This window comes from Neovison vison, chromosome 1 (assembly GCF_020171115.1).
Source record: "Neovison vison isolate M4711 chromosome 1, ASM_NN_V1, whole genome shotgun sequence".
NCBI classification, from domain to species: domain Eukaryota; kingdom Metazoa; phylum Chordata; class Mammalia; order Carnivora; family Mustelidae; genus Neogale; species Neogale vison.
In genome coordinates this window covers 223,175,344-223,187,378 of record NC_058091.1, presented here as the reverse complement: position 1 = coordinate 223,187,378, position 12,035 = coordinate 223,175,344, and the positions used below count along the sequence as shown (strand labels likewise).

Genomic DNA, 12,035 nt, shown 5'->3' with positions numbered 1-12,035 from the left:
AGCACAAAATGGCATAGACAGACTGAGTACTCTAAATGCATAGGAAATCCCAAGTAGAAATGGTGTAGAGTCAGATGAGGTTTACAAGTTTTCTTGAAGGTTTGTTTTCAGGCAGGTTTATACTGTCAATTGCCAGACCATACACTGGAGTAAGCTGATGATACGAGTAATTTTGCTGGTAAAAGAAATACTCTCTTATAAGATAATGAGTGTGCTAATTTGTTGCGCTTTACTTAAGTTGCTAATAACTATTTTTACCTCATTTGTTTCATTTTGAATGTTTATTTTAAAAATGGAAGTATTATTTTTGAGAACATCCTGTTTATAATAAAAACTTAATGACAACTACATAAAACAAAAATAGCATGTCTACTAATGTGATTATGGACATGTTCGTTTAAGGAAACAAATTTAAAAGATAAAATTCTAACTTTAGCTAGTGTATGCAATGGTTTTATTTTAGAAAGATAAATGTCCTTGCTGAAAATTCAGTGATGACATTTATTGCTTAGGAAAACATATTGCTATATTTTTCCTTCTATGTGATTTTTAATATAGCACTTACAGAAACACTTCAAATCTTACTAAACAAAACAAACATAGAATGTCACTTTCTAAAATGAAGTACTGGTAATAAAGTTTACTGTCTACTCTTAACACTGTAGTTCTGCTTGAATATTTCCAATGTGAGAACCTTGATCTGTCAAGAGTTAAGATACAGCTTAAAAAAATTAAGATACGATTTTTAAAAAATATTTGATTCTTTTATGAATGGAGCATTTTTATAGAATGATATTACCTGATGTTCTGCCTTCAACAAGATGGTGAATGACTGATAAGCAGGGCTACGTAGGAGAGTTGTGCAGAACACTTAGCCATGGAATGTGAATATGAGTTGGAATCTAGGCGGAGTTCCCCTCCAAGCCCTGTGCACTGGGGAGGGCCACATTAGCCCCAGGAATCGGTGCCTTTTTCTAATCTTTCAGCCAGGAAAAGGTATTTGTTTTCTAGGAGATTCCCCTAGAGGGTGTGCCCTTCTGTAATTAACAGGACGGTGCTTCAGGTGCTAGCCTATAGATAAACTTCAGAAGTAAAAGAAAATGAGCAACTAGGCTGTAGCTTTTCTCAGTGGGTACTATTGCACAGGTATGTGGCCAGTTTTTAGTGACAGGAAAGAAAACTTGGAGACGGTACATTGCAATGGGAATTCCTTTCGGAAGGGGTTTTGGAAACCAGGGTTCTAGTCCTTGAGCACAGGTGTTTGACCTTGGGTTTTCTGATCTTGAAAAAAACCTTGAAAACCACCCTTCTACCTTGAAGGGTGCATCTAGGAATGCATCCAGGAATGTTGTATCAGGAGCGTGATAAGCAAGGAGAGGTTTGATCTGGAAATTTTCCAAACTGGCACATCTGAAATGTCATTAAAAGTCTTGGAGATATGTATTTGCGGGATCTATAATAGTACGTCTTGAAATAAAGTATTTCTCCAACTTTCCTCTTTCTACTTACTTTGTTTAATTTGCTTCTTCTCGCCTTTTCCTTTTTCTTTTTCCTGTCTATTTTTTTCTTGTGGTGGTCGTGGCTTTTGTTTTGTTTTGTTTTGTTTTTAGCTTCTTATGCTGGAACCTTACATAATTGATTTTGGACTTTCTTCTTTTCTAATGAAGCATTTAAAACTCTAAGCACTGCTCTCTCTGCATCTCACCAGTTTTGTTATAATGATAATCAATTTTATGTACCAACTTGGCTAGGGTACAGACCCTAGTTTTTTAATCAAATACTAATACAGGTGTTGCTTTGAAGTATTCTATAGATGTGATTAAAGTCCATAATCAGTGACTTTTACGTAAAGCAATTTATGATCTGGGGGCCTGATTCATTTGAAAGACTGAGGAAGAGAGCTGAGGCTTCTCAGAAGAAGAAATTCCATCTGTGGAGAGCTGCTTTAGCTTGTACCGTGGAGAGTTCCAACTTGCCCTTCTTGATGGCCTATTTGCACAAATGCGTGATCCACATTTTGGATTTCAGACTAGGCAGACCCCGCAACTGCACGAGCCAATCCTTTACTGGATGTGTGTGTGTGTGTGTGTGTGTGTGTGTGTGTGTGTAATATATATATATGTATATATATATTTATACATGTATATATATATATTTATACACACATACACAGTATATTCTACTGCTTCTGTTTCTCTGGTTGAACCTATACTGATATAAATTTGCTTTGAATTTCATTCAGTTCAAAATTTTTCCTATTTTCTTTGTGGCTTCTTTTTTGACCTATGGGTCATTTAGAACTGTACTGTTTATTTTCCAAATATTTGGGAATTTTCTAGATATCTGTCTGTTACTGATGTCTAAATTAATTTTATTGTGGTCAGAGGACATATTCTGTACAATTTCAGTTATTTTACATTGAGACTTGTTTCTTGGCTCAGTATGACTTATCTTGGTGCATGTTACACGTGCACATGAAAAGAATGTGTATTCTATTGTGGTTGCTTGGAATGTTCTATAAATGACCCCAGTATTTGTTACGGCAGTTTAGACTTGAATTTTAGTGTTTAAATTCTACCTGTTAAGTTACAAATTTCCTTGATTGATGAGATTTTTCGAAATGATACTATTTCTGAATAACTAAAAGACCAAGTAGTAATTTCTGACTTTATACTTCACTAATTATTTCAATTAATAAGTTAATAGTTATTTTTAACTTTTTTTCTTGCTACTTGATTATTTGCAGTAGGCCATAATACAGCTGTAAGTTTCATGTCTTTTGCTTTCAGTTTTGTCTTGTATAATACTTAGAAATATTTCTACATTTCCTCTTGATTATCCAAGAATAAATTTTTAGGTGGTAAATTTTCTTGGACTTGTCCTACTTAATTTTCTTCGGATCATTTTGTGCGTGTGTGTATTGTGTGTGGCAGTTTTGTTGTCTCAATCTAAGAACAGAAAAAGTACATAGAAATGAAAAAACAAATCAGTGTATTTTTTTCTGGAGCAAGTTTTTCTCATTTTTAAGAAAGCATTAGTAACCAGGGTTAAAATGGCCTTTTGAAATTTCAGTGCATTTTTCTTTTAAGCAAACTCAGTGAGAGAAAATAGATAGTTAAAAAGAAAAAAGCAAGTCTTTGGATCCTTTCCTTAGAAGATTCCCTGATTATTCCTTTAAATTATATACCTCCTATTTGTGATCAATCTTTAATTAATGTAATAGAAATTTTAAGTTTCTGTAATGAGTGGAAAAATGGATTAGATAACATTTAAGCTTCAGTGAGTTGAGAATATTACTTAAACTTGAGACATTGAAGGTGCCTGAGACCTCAGCACAAAACTTACTTTACTGGAATTCATCCACATCATAAGCTGTTATACTATGTTTATTTGGGATTTCTTTTTCCTTGCTGTTTCTATTCTTGTTACCATTAGTAACTGAGACTTGACTATAAAAGAGAGATTCATTTGTAGGAATCAAAATGCATTATGTGCATGGGTGGTTCAGTGGTAGAATTCTCACCTGCCAAAATGCATTATGTAGTGGGAAGAGTATTGGTTTGGAGTCAAAAGCCCAGGTTGTGCCATTTTTAAACTAAGTATCCTTGGGCGAATGAATTATTTATCTGACTCTCAGTGTCTTCCTGTAAAATGGGAATAAAAAGGGGCACTGGGTGGCTCGGTCGGTTAAGTATCTGCCTTCGGCTTGGGTTGTGGTCCTGGGGTCCTGGGATCGAGTCCCATGTCGGGATCCCTGTTTGGTGGCGGGGGGAGCTGCTTCTCCCTCACCCACTCCCCCTGCTTGTGTTGCCTCTCTCATTGTCTCTCTCTCTCTCTCTCTGTCTGTTAAATAAATAAATAAAATCTTTTTTAAAAATGGGAATAAAAAAAGACCTATTTTACCAGATTGTTGCATGATGACATGAGTTGGAAGACATTCAATAAATTATAGTTATTAAAATACATCAGTTATAATATTTTGTTTTCAAGATACTACATACTTATAATAATATTCTCTAATAATATTTTCAGAATCTTCAAAGTGTTTCTTTCTGAATACTGTTCATTTTACTATTTGAGTTTACTTAAGTAAAAATTATTAACGTATATATAATACATTCTGAAAAGAGCTAGGATGAGTCACTACTTTTTTTCCCCGTTAAGTAACATTTAATCTCCTGGCCCTCCTAATCTTCATATGCCAACTGTTCACAGTACCTAAATAGAATTATGACATTTTAAAGTTGGAAGAACCATATCAACTGTCTTTCAATTTCCTCATTTTACAGATAAGACCAGTAGAGAATAAGTGACAGATCATTTTGTTTTTGCCAACCTAGGTAGTCTCAGTGAGTCTGAATGTGAATCTAGCATACTTTTTCCTTTACTTCCTTGTGAAAGCTTCTAAGCCACTCACTAATCTACAACAATATTTTAATAGTGGAAACAGCTATTAAATTCACATTATTTTTCCTCCACTCACAAAACAGTTAGTAAAAAGGGGACAAAGCAAGAAAAAGGCCAGGAAACCATCTAAAGAATTGGTCACAGTTGTGCCAGTGGTCATCTAGTATATGGCAAATATTCAACCATTGTTAAAGAAGTAAGTGAATGTCAGATCTATGATCGTGCAAATGATAATAGCAGTGATTATACAAAATGCAAGTGTGGTTTTTTAAATTATTTTTATATAAAGACAGATTTGATAACAAAAGTATAATTAAGCTTTTAATGTCATTTCTTATAAAATAATTTTCTTGATTTGCATTTTCTACAAAGAGTCCTCATCGATACCTTTTATGACTCATGTTTTATTCTTTTTTGTTGTTAGATTATTTTTTGGGTTCAGGAAATTCAATCATTTTCCATTTTTAGAATTACTGGCTGAATGTCAGGGTACTTACTGACTCATAAATGGATCATGTTTGCAAGTTTATTTGTGTGTTACTTAGAATTTAAGAAAATTTTCCTATTGAAACAGACTGTAATTGATAATTGGTTTTTCCCAATTTGGGAAATTATATTTGGGATCTATTGGAATACTACTGGGGGACAAAAAAGTTACCAAAATATAAACATTTAACCTATGTTTGTATGCATATACAAAATTATGTGTGTGTAAAATCTATGAAATTAGATTAGAACTACATTAGAACTACACATAAAGCCACATACATGTGATTGCTATAGGTATCCTAACAATAATTTCAATGACGGCCTGAGGAAGAAGAATCAGTTTACTCACTTATTTTTTCAGTTAACAGATATCATTTATTGAACATCTGTTTTTTTAGCACATATTTTAAGAAGCTTTATTTCAGCTAGATTTTCAAGGATGGATAGGATTTGAATAGGTGCTATATTACATTATGTGTGCTTATATCAGTATTTGCCTTACATAATGCATATGGTCTGTTTGTGAACCACACATTTAATTTGACATTCTTCAAACATTCAAATAGGTTTGCTGGTTGTTTAACCTTCAGAACTTTCTGGTTTATTACAACTATTTTCTTCTTAGTCAAAGTACTACTTTTTTTTTTTTTTTTTAGTGCTGAATAACGCTTTCTTGTAATATAGAATTAGAATTCCAAGGTAATTCTTATGTTTGTGGTCAGTACATTCTCTTCCCAGTAGGGAAGTAGGGAATCCTACTTCAGAAGCAAAACAAAGCTCTAGAAGATGAATGAATACAGAAGCAGTCAAGGGCTGTTGTGACCCCTACACCCACTACCTCACCACATGTACACACACACACACACACACACTCTCACACACATGTAGAAGAGAGACAGCATAGCTTCATATAGCAGTTCTCAAACTTTTTGATCTTAGGACCCTTTACACTCTTAAAAATTACTGAGGACCCAGGGCACCTGGGTGGCTCAGTCGGTTAACTGTGTGCCTTTGGCTCATCATCCCAGAGTCATGATCCCTGGGATCGAGCCCCACATCAGGTTCTCTGCTCAGTGGGGAACCCGCATTTCTCTCTCTTTCTGCCTGCCACTTCCTCTGCTTGTGCTCACTCTCTCTCTCAAATAAATAAATAAATAAAACTTTTAAAAATATTTTATTTATTTATTCGACAGAGGGAGATCACAAGTAGGCACAGAGGCAGGCAGAGAGAGAGAGGAGGAAGCAGGCTCCCCACCAAGGAGAGAGCCCAATGCGGGGCTCGATCCCAGGACCCTGAGATGAATCATGACCTGATGAATGATGATCCATGACCTGAGCTGAAGGCAGAGGCTTTAATCCACTGAGCCACCCAGGCACCCCAAATAAATAAAAATTTTTAAAAAAATTACTGAGGACCCCAAAGAGTGTTTGGTTTTATGGGGAATTAATACTGAGAAAAATTTTTAAATATTAACATACTTTTTTTTTTAAGATTTTATTTATTTATTTAACACAGAGAGAGAGAGAGAGAGGTCACAAGTAGGCAGAGAGGCAGGCAGAGAGCGGGGGGGCGGGGGGAAGCAGGCTCCCTGCTGAGCAGAGAGCCTGATGTGGGCCTTGATCCCAGGACCCTGAGATCATGACCTGAGCTGAAAGCAGAGGCTTAACCCACTGAACCACCCAGGTGTCCTAAAATAATAATATACTTTAAAATAACAATAATAGACTCCATTATATTTTAACATAACACATACTTTAGAAAAATTAATTATTCTTCCCTCAATAAAAAACATTTAGTGACAAAGACAAGAATATTGTTTCACCTTTTTACAAATCTCTTTAATGACTGGCCTAATGGAAAGCAGCTAGATTCCCATATCCACTCCTTCATTCATTCTGCTGTATGAACTATGTTGTTAAATTACAGGAGGAAAATGTGACCTCACACAAATATGTACACTGAGGAGACAGGAGTATTTAATAGACTTTTCAGACAATTATGGTTATTTGCTTTTGATACTATACCAAAACTCAACAAATGCTAATGTCTTACTGGTTAAATGCAATGTGAAATAAAAAAACCCTTCATAATAATCTGTTGAATATTAAAATCCATTGGCTTGTTTTATACTTTGAATGGGTCTTTTACCCATGCATGATTATTATAACGTTATGCATTGGTCATTTAAAAAGTATTGGTCCATCCAATTATGCAGATCTTCCAAATAGTGATACACTTTTCCATACAATATAAAAAAAAATCTCATTCATTAATATCATCACTAATCTTCAGAGGCTTCCAGGTTTTGGTCAGTCTCATGGTAGTGGTTTTGAATTTTCCAAAATCTTTTTTTTTTCTGTGAAAGCTCAAATTGTATCATTGTCAACACATATTTTCATTCTCTTTTGTTTGTGAGAGGATCACTTTGTTCCCAGTTCACAATAACCAAAGCTTGTCAGTTGTTCTTTCAAATAAAAGTGGTGGACTATTAAAAAAGACAAAAAAAAACCCTGACTGTTTTAGGTCACAGTTCAAATAATTGCATGTTTTCCTCAAAATAACTGTCATACTTGTATAGACAATAAAAGTGCTTTATGCATACTTCAGTTTCAACACAAAATACCGTGCTTAAGGTTGAAATTTCATAAAATTAACAATTTTTATTGCTTCATCAAGGCTATTCTTAGGTGAAAGGGGCTGAAATTTGTTTGTTCTTTTCTGTCAGTACCTGGCAGTGATGAATACAGTGACTTCTAGCTCAGTGTGTTGCCACTGCCTTGATTCAGTGCTATAGGTCCACCGGTTTTACCCACTGTTGTTTTTGTTCCATCAGAGCAAAAGTCAAAACAGTGAAAAGGGCAGATCACATCTTAATATTATTAATAAAATAGTTTGACCTTGTGGACTCTTTTGAAGTGGTTTCAGGGTTTTCCAGGGTCCACAAACCACACTTTGAGAATGCCTGCGTAGTGATTTAAGAGCATAGAGTAGAGATTCTAGAACAGAATGAATCTGGCTCTGCCTAGCTATGAGCTCTAGAGAGCTAGAGTAACTAATTACCCCAGCTTTATTTATAAAGTAAGCTTATAGCAGTACTACATAATAGTATTTGTGTGAGGATATGAGTTAATATATATAAAGTTCTCAGAAGAGTACCTCATATAGAATAAACCTGTGTGTTTGCAAGTTATTATTTTGTATTATACAGATTTATGTATGTATTCCATCAATTCCATATTTGAAAATTCCATTCAAGATCATTTCACTGCTTTTAAATCAGCTCATACTTAAACCAGACCAAACAGATGACACATACTGTAGCTTGAAGACCCTAAGAGACAGTTCTTTGGATATCTTGCTTATACTACTTTGGTTTGCAAAGTATACTTTGAATTGCTTTGATAGCAGTGATGGAGGAAAGCTTCCATTTATATATTTTATAACTGGATTCTTTTGAGGATCACTCTGTGCTTTTGAGATGATTCCTTCTGTAGTTTAAAATGGCCTTAAGAGGTATTTTCAGTGTGATATAAAGGGGTTGTCAGATTGTTTTGGTCTTCAGAATTAAGTGATAGCACAACTTGACTAGTCTTAAAGTTAAGCAACCATTTGTACTACTTTCTGTAAGCTTTTGCCTTCAGTTCATATATTCTTTGGAATTTGGATCTATTTAAGGATGATAACTCAGTGACAGAATCATAATTTTGATTCTTTTTTTCTTACGGTCTTCACCCAGTGCTTTGTGCTAAGAAGCTAGTTACCATCTTTGCCTACAGTGTAGGAAGAAAATGTTGAGTCTCTGAATATAGTCAAAATTAGTCTTTGCTAAAGTTAAATCAATCATTTATCCAGAACACAAAGGTGTTGAATACTTCTATCTTTTTTGAATTTATTTGCTAGAACCTCTGATTGAATATAAAAGTAACTTTAACCACACTTTTGGGTCCAACAGGAGCCTTTATGCTATTAATCGATCACACTGAACGTAATTATTCTGTTAGAACAGTAATAACATTACAAAACGTGATTTGTATAGTATCACTAAAAAGGAAGTAGGAAGAGAATCAACTGTGAATATTTTTGGAAGCAATCTCAAACTTTGCCCCCCCACCTTTAAAAGAAATCATGTATCATTAATATTGAAATTGTACCTTCTAAGCAAAAAAAGTAAAACTAAATTAATTCTTTGAAAAATTTCAACATTTATTGAATTACAGCTGTTTGCATAAAAGGGTAATAAGTACTATTTCTTTGCTTATCTTTGTAATCAGCAACATAACTCTGTTCTTTTCTGATTTGAACTTTGAATGAACCCTTCCATGAAGCTCTGACATTACGTTTCCTCGTACTATCTCAGTATTCTTCTACATGTCTTAAACACAAAAGGAAATTTTCTTTTTTTTAACCAAGAGAACTTTGATGTAATTTGTTAGGATCCTACAAAAGATCTGGAATAATTTCATATTTTGTTTTAACCTCATGTTTATAATTTGGCTTTTGGAGTTCTGTGAAACGCCTTTCACTCTAAGTTAGACTAGATGATAATCACTCTTCTCAACTTAGCCAAAAGGTAATGCTCAGTGCAGTTACACATTCAAAAAAGGAAAAGTAGAGAGATTTCCAAGCGTTTATCTCAACTTTATTTTTACTGATGTATGTCCTTCCTTGTATTTTCTGTCATTTGTTTTGATTGAAACTAAAGTGTTTCTTTGTAAACTCCAAGGACACATATGTATTCTATACCGAGGGTCCAAATTTCCCATTCATATGCTTATACTACGCTGTTTCTTCAGACTTGTGTACACCTAAGCTCTTAATCCTTTCCCCTGAGCCATCTCCAAAAGTGAGCTTTATATTTGGTGAAACAAGAATTGTTTCTAAAGATTGTCCTTGGATTTACTTGTAGAACAGGAAAAGAGTTTGCAATTCTGGGAGTTCCCCTGGCTCCCACCACCCAAACAACTGGAGGTTTCTGGACCCTGCAAGCAGATCTCCCTCTCAACAGTACAGAGACATATCTTTTGAAATCTGAATTAACCAGACAGAAGTGGAAGAGCCTTATAAAATACATACTCTTATGGTTTTTAGATTTGTAAGTATAATTCTGTTTGTTTCAATAAACAAAGCTATCCTTTCAGGCAGATAATAGTAGACTGGGGAAACTTTTCTAACAACAGTATATTTCCACTCAAGCTCTTCAGTATGTATTAACATAATGTCTTTAAATAGTAAACATCTTCCAACCTTATAACTGGAAATTTTACTTTTCAAAAAGTTACCAAATAAATGAATGCTTATTTTCAATGTAAAGTAAAAGTCTAAATCACATTTTCAGAGGATTATAGGCTTAATCTATGTTCCTCCTTCCCATTACAGGCTTGTCCATAAAACAGATGTAATCCTGGCTATGGATATCTTATACATTCAGACTCTGTAGATTGCTGGATGTTTGGCAAAGATAATTATATAGTTGGCTTGGGATGTGGAAACAGCAAACTTTTCCACTTTCCATTATGTAAATTAGCAGTGGAAATAGCTGTATATTTCTCTATGATTTATTTTGCTAAATATAGGTAATGTGGATTCATTTCTATTAGAAGGAATCATTTTCCATGAACTGATGGTCAAGTTTTTTGCATAACTTAAATATCATATTAATATTCTTACATTGTGTCAAGTTTTTGGTATAACTTAAATATCATATTAATATTCTTACATTGTATGGAAGATCCAGTCTCTTTCAATAATTTACTTTTCCCTCTAAACTTCTACAGAATTATGGCCTCTAACAAAATTAATCAGACTTGTCTCAGGTGACTTTTTTATAGGCTATTTTTATATTTTATGTGAGTTTTTTTCTTAAAAGTTTTTTATTTGTTTTTTTAATGAGAGACCACTGTATTCTTGCCTAAGGAAAAAAGACTTGAGTTTTGGGACTCCTGAAATGTGGGTAGTCAAGCCCAAACAAAGATTTAAAATTTGCTAGTTTAATTTAATGGTAAAATAGATATCAGATGTCCTAATTCAAGAACAAAGTATTTAATGAAGAAGTAAATTAGTTTATAAATTGTAACCTACATCCAGTTTAACAGATATTTGAATACTATATAATACTGTATTCATGTAAGCGTTAATCACATGCAAGGCACTTGGCTGAGATTATATTATTCTAATCACTTTTATAAAAAATAATGGTATCTAGTGAACCCTCAGCAAATGGCTTACTCTTAAGTTTGGATATTGCTCAGGCCCAACTTCTTCTCAGTGTTTACAAGTCCTACACCTTTGAGGTGACCTAACTTTCACTGGTGGCTCTAGAACACAGTGGACAGAACAGAGGAAAGAGGTGAATCTCCAGCTGCCAGGCACAAATACCATTGATGTTTGCTGTGGTTTTGCAGAGCATGATAGGATATATTCTGTTTTTAGATTTCACTTTAACTGTTACATTTTTACTTTCATTCAGTTGCTAATCAAGAGTTTCCTATGTGAGGATGTTTTTGCCATTCTTGGAACCACATGGAGTTTTTCCTTTAATAATACTACTGTTTGCTGAGGTCCCAGGCATGTGACCTTTAAAAAAAAAAAGGCAAATCATTTTCCTACTTTTAGTATGCGGTTAAGAGTGAGCTGGCCCATTCACATCAAGCTTAATTTGATCTAAGTTAGAACTAACCTTTGACAAAATCCACATTTAAAATTTAGGCTAGAAGGAGACAATAAATCTTACTGTTTAAATCACCCAACAGGGCAACAGTACTGTTTGTAACATTTCTCCAGTGTTCGTTTCTAAATCTGTTATTCTGTGATGTAAAGCCTTGGTTGCTTTTCAGTACTTTTAAATTTGTTTGCAGAAGGTGGAGCCCAGAAAATGTGCCCATCATTGAATGCTCTAAGTTTAGCTGAGGAAAAGCAAGGCTGCTGTAATGTTTCTATTCTAAAAAAGTTGTATTTATCTGAGTTACAGGACTGGTTTACATAAACGAGAAAAACTAAGATTTTCCATACACCAGGAGAAGTTTCAGAAAGATGGCTTTTGTGCCTGCCACTTCATACCCAGCAAATGTTACAAACAAATAGTCATGTCTGCAGCCGGGTATTTGTTGGGTATGTGTAATTGCAGGTCGCAAGCCATTCG

General features: G+C 34.3%; 1 protein-coding gene across 3 annotated transcripts in view; it reads left to right on the top strand.

Annotated features, from left to right (window-relative positions):
- The window catches only part of CWC27 (CWC27 spliceosome associated cyclophilin), a 235,920-nt gene that overhangs the window by 88,923 nt on the left and 134,962 nt on the right, over nucleotides 1–12,035 (top strand). The window lies entirely within an intron of this gene.